Source organism: Schistocerca americana, chromosome 11 (assembly GCF_021461395.2).
Source record: "Schistocerca americana isolate TAMUIC-IGC-003095 chromosome 11, iqSchAmer2.1, whole genome shotgun sequence".
NCBI lineage: Eukaryota > Metazoa > Arthropoda > Insecta > Orthoptera > Acrididae > Schistocerca > Schistocerca americana.
Window position 1 is genome coordinate 205,909,122 of NC_060129.1, and position 7,822 is coordinate 205,916,943.

A 7,822-nucleotide genomic window follows, 5' to 3' on the forward strand; every position below is an offset into this window, starting at 1 on the left:
GTGCTGTTTACATACGGTCCACCGAAACCTGGAGAATAGTCGAAGTAAGGATCTAAAATAGGAAGTTTGAAAGTATGCTAGAAATTCGATACAAAAAAATAAACAAGATGCAACAAGGGAAAAAGACGCAATTTGCGGCTGTGATGGAGATGTGTTGCAAGAAGGATATGTATGTGTAGCCAAGCCGTGGTCGATAGATCGACCAAGAAAGTTCCTAGCTGTAGTTGAAAATACGGAAAATTATGAGTACATCTCTCCACGCTGTGTACTTCACCCGCAATCACTCAATCACATGGCGAAATTATTTGTAATGAACAATTCTGAGGCACGAATTAATGTATCCGAGCCCTCCAAAAATTATTAATTACGATCATCGCTGATGCCGAACGCAGCTACCACTTTTTTTTTTTTTTTTTTTTTTTTTTTTTTTTTTTTTTTTTTTTTTTGTTACCATATCTAACGAGCACCTTACCACAAAACTTTATGGGTATGAAGTATATCATTTACATATAATCAAAAGATGTGGCCACTTATTGCAATTCTGTTAGAAAATTAAAAATAACTAAATGATATTCCTGCGATAATGTATGTTACTTCCAATATTTTCCTGCTAAACTTGTCAATGCGAAGTAAAATAAGCAGCGCTTGAATACTGCAGTGTTGCTCGGTGTCGCCAACAGATGTCAGCTCAAGACGCTGTTACAGAAGATATGGCTTTGCTTTTAGCATGGCCATCTAGGAACAAGGCCGCTACACTGTCTTTGGAGTCGCTCGTGATGTAAGTACTCGGGTCATAACAAACACAAGGCAACATGTGCTGTCGTGGTTGATTCGCATGTGTAGCCGTTATATGATTGTGAATTGAAATGTTAGTGTAAAAGTGTTCATAGTACTTCAACATATAAACATGCCACGTAGATGCTGTATGCCTACTTTCCACAATTTTCCACCGTTTTACAATTTAAGCACCATTTTATCACCTGTTTTTCTTGTTTCTTTTCTTCTTACATTTTTAACGTCTGTAGGCTGCAGAGCAGCGTACGGCGGGGGGGGGGGGGGGGGGGGGGGGTGGATCGAAATGCAGTAAAGGAAAAAAAGAAGACTTTATGCATGCTTGTAGAGGCTATTAAACTGCTCGGGAAAGAGTCAGTGCATTCCATTTCCCTCGTGATGAAGATGCATGGAGAGAATGGATAAGAGCAGTTCACCGTGATAATTTCATCCCTTCAGATCACTCTGTGGTAAGTAGCAGCTTTAGTAAATAAACCTATGAAATGGTTCTGTTTAGTCTGAGTGTTAATTGTAATTTATAAACATAACCTGTATACATAGGCCAAACTTTTCTCATATTAACGTAACGTAATCCATTATTTTTAACAGATTTGTGAGCTGCATTTCCATGCACACGAAATAGAAAGAAGTACATCGTCATATGATGCTAAGACTGGAAGATTAATTACACGCCTCTTGATCGTCCACGTTTAAGGAAAGGTAAGTTGGTCGTTTACGGACTTAAGTTAGGTTATATAATTATTGGATGAATCTCTTACACTCCTGGTTTATATGGTAAGGTACTGAGAATTAATATTTGTTTATAGGTGCAATACCAGCACTATTGCCAGCATGTCCTGATTATTTATCTACACCATAAGAAGGCAATATCTTTCTTTTCGTTGAAGGTATTATGTGATAAAATTAATAGTAGTCATTTGAATGAGTGGACCTGTGTCAAAAAGTTGAATGGTGTGTATTTTCTTTTAATTAGTGAAATGCCATTTTTGAGAGTTCAGTGGTATGTTACAATTAACGCAAGTCTCACTTTCACTGTCCATGTCAATGATTAACAGCTTGGTCAAATAGGGAACATAAAGTTTCTAGTAACCATAAGTACCAAAACACAGTTAGCTAATATTCTTAATATTGTCGAGTTAAAATTTAGCAACAGAGAAGATCAGGAACCTAATGAGAGTATTGATTTCATAACCACTATTTTGAATAATTTATCTGAAAACTTGCCAGATAAACATGAAATTATAAACGTTATGGAAGAACAGATTCCATTGCTAAAATGCAAGAAGAAAATTGCAAGATATTCGTGGGATATTTTAGTTTTGTGGTCATTAGTTCATTCTATTTCTCCTCAGTGTTACAAGTTTTCAAGAAGCGGTGGTATAATAACTATGTCTAGCCCTGCTACTCTGACTAGAATATGTGGTGGATTTGCTAGTAATACTGCTCTTGAACAAGTTCCTGCACATTTTCTGGGATACATAACTAGGACAGGAATATTTTTAACTGAAGAAGACCGGGCGGTCTCCTCTCGATGCATGAAATCCATTTAAAGTCACAAATGGGCTACAAAGGGGGAAACGTAGTTGGCCAGGCCTACAATAGTAGTGAATTTGCATCCGTAGCCTACGTATTCGTGGTGCGTGGTTTGGATACACAGTACACCGATGTAGCTCATATTCTGCCGGTCAAAGTCTTGCAGGCTCCTGCTCTTTTCACCTTCCTTAAAGATATTGTATTGAAGTTAGAAAACATAGAGTTTGAAGTTGTTGGTATTGTATCTCATAATAATAACATTAATAAGAAAGCTGTATCTTACTTCAGTGATCCATCCGAACTTCGACACTCTTCTCCAGGTGCTGGAAGTAGGCTATTTTATTTTCTTATCGATAGTGTGCACCTATCAAAATGCATAAGAAACAACTGGCTGAATCAGAAAGAAGAGATTATAGAGCTTCCGGATTTTAATTATGAGCCCGGGTGATGGTTTTGCGTCTTTCAACAGCTTGAAATCTCTTCATTTGCTGTAAAAGGCAAATTTATTGACATTTGCAAACAAGCTATGTCTTAAATCACTGTATCCCTGAACCATAGAAAGGCAGAATGTAAAACTTGCTCTTCATATTTTTGACCATACAACAGCTATTGCTCTGAGAGAATTAGGCTCTAAACACAATACTGAATACTGCAACTTTCATTGAGATCATTTGCAAGTGGTGGATGCAGTTAATGTAAAAACATTATTAAAAGGTCAAAGGTTATTAAATAGGATTCAGCAGCCAATAACCAGGAATTCTAAGCACATACTGGAGTTCCTACTTCAGTTTGCAAATTGGTTAATAAAGGAAAATTCTCAGGGTTTAATTGGTCTTAGCAGATAAACACATTTAGCTCTTAGGCATACCACTCTCACATTGGTGGATCTGGCTAGGTATTGCGACAATGAGAAAAAGAGGCAATACTTTCTAACAGGCAAGGTTCAAACTGATGACCTGGAAAGCAGGTTTGGTAAATTTTGTCACATGAGTGGTGGTAATTACCATGTGTCAATTAGACAGATTTTTGAGACAGAAAGACTCTGAGGGTATGAAGCTATGTATCATTAATATTAAAGTCCCAAAAATGGGTGGTGTTGTAATTGCCAAGGGTGACATTTTTTCTACTGAGACAGATATAAATGACCTCCCAGGAGTGACATATAATGAAGAGTTAAATGTAGTTGTGGAAGATGTTGATATACAGGAATTGGATGAGTATGTGTGGCCTGTACTCCACTACATAAGTCGTTACTGCTCATATGCAGTCATTAAGAAACTTAAATGTGATTATTTATTTTATTTATTTGCCTGTAGACAACTGTTGTGTTGTGTAGGCACAGTCAGATGGTTATACAAATGATTATACATAAGGTCAGTAGTTACATAGTTATACAGATTGTGGTACAAATGATTACACAAAAGATAACATATGGTATATGATTATACAAAATGTCAGTATGGTTGTATGACATAAATTACAGTTCCTTTGATCACAATCACATTTATAATAATAGAGAATCATATTTTTTCATCATGTAGGAATTCACTTATGCTATAGAATGCTTTCTCTTTCAACCATGTCTCTACTACCATTTTAAATCTATTCTCATGCAATTCCCTCGTTCCATGTGATGTATTTTTGTAAAATGTTTTGCCAGCATGTAAAAAATTATTTCGGATTTTACTCAAACGTGTCCAAGGATGTCTAATAAGTTCCTATGTCTGGTTTCATATGAGCGCACGTCTGACCTGCTTTCCTACATGTGGGAATTCTCTTTGGCATGCATAAGTGCTTTAAGTATGTATAGACTGGGAACTGTAAGAATTTTGTGCTCAATGAAGTACTGTCCGCAAGAAGTTAAATTGCTCACACCAAAAATATATCTAATGGCTTTCTTCTGCCAGAGGAAAACATCTTTTGCCCCAGCAGAGTTTCCCCAAAGAAGTATTCCGTAATGCAGATGAGTATGAAAATAGGCATGGTATGCCATAAGTATGCACTCCTTACTGACACAATGCTTCAGTTTCCTAAGGAGATATAGAAATCTTTCCAACCTACTGCACAGCTTTTCTGTGTGAGTATTCCAGCACAATTTGGTATCAAGATAAATGCTTAGCAATTTTACTGAATGTCTGATTTCATTAGGTCCATCATTAATATCTCTAAGGGAAGACAGGATGTGTTCAGTTTTATTTTTGTTTAACGACAGCCTATTTTCGTGGAACAAGTGAGCTGCCATTTCCTTCATGGATTTGTTCATTTGTTTGACAACATCCACATCATTATGTGACGTGATAAAAGTTGTGTCATCAGCATACATTACAGATTTATATGGTAATGTGTTGGGCAGGTCATTCACATACACAATGAATAAAAAAGGTCCCAGTACAGACCCTTGTGGGACTCCATATTTTACCTTGAGAAGGTCAGATTTGTTGTTCGAATTTATATAGATCATTTGGTTTCTGTTTGTCAAATATGATTTCAGCAGTAATAGTTCTGTTTCAGTTACTCCATATTTTTCTAATTTCTTAATTAAAATGCTATGTGAGGCAGTGTCAAATGCCTTGGTTAAATCAAATAAAATGATAATTAAATGGACACCCTAGCTGCAAACAGGCGTTGATGTACTTCATTGGGGTCATGTTGAAATTGTGTGCCCCGACCGGGACTCGAACCCGGGATCTCCCGCTTACATGGCAGACACTCTATCCATCTGAGCCACCGCGGACACAGAGGATAGTGCGTCTGCATGGACTTATCCCTTGCACGCTCCCCGTGAGATGCACATTCCCAACATGTCCACACCACTACATTCGTAGTGCGCCTAATAGATGTTTGCCCATCATTCTCATTACTTGTGGCAGATTAACCACCAAGTCCCGTACGAGTTCGGGCATAGCGTGTGCATTCGCACAAGAAGGTCAATGGCCGGGAAGCCATATTTTTTTAAACTATATATGACAGTAGTATCTGTTCCTGAAAGAACAGTTACCGTGGATGACCATGCAGCTTTGCTAGAAATGAAATGATAATTAAATGGACACCCTAGCTGCAACATGTCCCCAATGAAGTACATCAACGCCTGTTTACAGCTAGGGTGTCCATTTAATTATCATTTCATTTCTAGCAAAGCTGCATGGTCATCCACGGTAACTGTTCTTTCGGGAACAGATACTACCGTCATATACAGTTAAATCAAATAAAGTTGTATAGCTATGTTCCCTTTCTTCAAAACCTTGTAATATTGATAAGACAACTTCCTGAACTGCTTTTATTGTTGATAGCCCAGTTCGGAATCCATACTGAGCCTTATTGAGACGGTTGTGACACTAAAAGAAATCGTTTAATTGGACTTTCAATAATTTTAGATAATATTGGTACTATTGCTATAGGCCTGTAATTTTGGTGTGAATTTCTGTCTCCCTTTTTGTATATGGGCAATACAATTGTCAGTTTAAGGCAGTCTGGAAATGTTCCCTCTGTAAACATCCTATTGATTAAGTAAGACAGTGGAATGCATATAGTGTCACATTTTCTTTATGGTAAAATTAGAAAAACCATGGATGTCCTCAGTTGTGGAGTTGCTTAGTGATCTGACTACATCCAGCATATCCTTAAGATAAATTGTTCTCCATTCAAATTTTGGCAAGTCACCTGTCAACTCTGTTTCCTGCAATTTGGGAAGTCTGTCTTCACTATCATCTAAATTACTTTCATCTGTCATAGCTAATTCTCCAGAATTTATGAAACTATTATTTAGTTCAACTGCACTTAGAGGAACAAGTAAATTTTCTGCAAATAGCCCTGTTTCTGCTTTAACTATTTTCCATGCTGCTTTATATTTGCTGCTGGAGTGATAAATATAGTTATCATTAGCTTTTTTCTTTGCAGAAATGATTTCTTTTCTGTACAGCTTTTTTGAATTGGCATATCAATTGCCGCATCATATTCCCCAATCTGTAATGTGCTATTGCAACTCATCAAGACACTTCAGTAGTACAACAAATGTGGCTGTAATCACTAGATGCTGCAGTAAAACAGTTCTCCTCTAACAAACTTCTGTCTAAACCTGACAAGAACCAGCATTTTCTGTCAGAACTATCTAAAGATATAGGAAATTGAACAGTTAAACTTTTAGGAGTCCATATTGACTCCAAGTTGACCTGGGAAGAACACATTAGTCACATCTGCAAAAAATTATCAAAGGTATCACATCTATAATGGAAACTGAGAGATTTATGTACTATAGAATATTTAAGATTGACCTATTTTGCACTGCTCCAGTCCCACATTTCTCATGGACTGCTGGTGTGGGGCCACTCTACACATTAAGCCATCTATTGACGATACAAAGAAAATCTTGGTACTAAATGCTTTTTATTTCTTGACTGTGAAAATGATGTAAGCTTACTGAATTTATAATTCGATGAAATGTAAACACTTCAGATGGCTGGCTGGCAGATATCTGGTGCAACTCAAGTAATTGTCTTTTCTTCCTCATTTTCCCGAAATTTTTGACAAGAATAGGATATGAATCTAAGGTCCAGTCAGCATTGTAAGTGAATAGAGTAAACAGTATATGCTTTTATAGATATCAAATTTTTACTACTCAAAGATACACAGACGGTCCTTTGCAAATGTCAGATCAACAGTGAACAGTGCGAACCTCAACCCCACCTGTTATATATGTTTTCAAACAGTTGTTTGATAGTATTGCTCTATTTAGATATTACAATTAAAAATGATCAAAAGTCAATTTTCCCTCTTATTATTTTCAGACATTCAGTTTTGGGTAACAGCAAAACAGAGCAATGTGCTACAATGCAGTTTTAGTATATGCTAATTACAAGACAATGTAACAGTTTCAGATGCTTCTACTATTTTATCGATTTTTATGTGTTTGATGTGTTACTGTTTCATAATCATTTAGATATTATATCATCTAGAATGAAAGATTACTGTTCCTAACATAATAATTATTTTGTAAATTGGAATCTTGCCACAAATGAGCAGAGAGTTGTGGTATCAATCTGCGTGATACCCTTTCTAATGTTTTCTCTTACACATCAACACTTTCAAATATTATTGTGTGTCACCAGGCTATTCACGAAATGAACTGGTAATGAGAATAAATATAAAGGTAAAAAATAAGGTTTCCTGAGCGTAAGCGAATACTGAAGATACATAGTAAACTGTACTGCCTACACAGTTACCTGGTAATCAGCATCTTACTGCCACATGTATTCTGTGAATAAAAATATATTTTATACATCCAGGACTTGTAATTTTGGACTATATGATTTCTCACTCACACAGTTTCTTTTCTCGCACTGTAGAAGCTAATTGTCTCCTCTATCATATCATATGTCATTTATTGTTAATCCTTGAAAAATTGCACACAAACTGGATGATTCTTTCTGTCAACCAGAGCACTTGCGTAAAATAACATGCGTATGTGATTAACAACACAGTGTGAAACATCGGGTAGACA

At 36.5% G+C, this 7,822-nt stretch overlaps 1 long non-coding RNA gene across 1 annotated transcript; it reads left to right on the plus strand.

The window, feature by feature from the left end:
* The first annotated feature begins 1,098 nt into the window (after window positions 1–1,098).
* Window positions 1,099–1,981, plus strand: LOC124553702. The gene is made up of 3 exons (XR_006968112.1): window positions 1,099–1,241; window positions 1,381–1,491; window positions 1,599–1,981. It is a non-coding gene; the product is annotated as an uncharacterized LOC124553702 (long non-coding RNA).
* The last annotated feature ends 5,841 nt before the right edge of the window (window positions 1,982–7,822 follow it).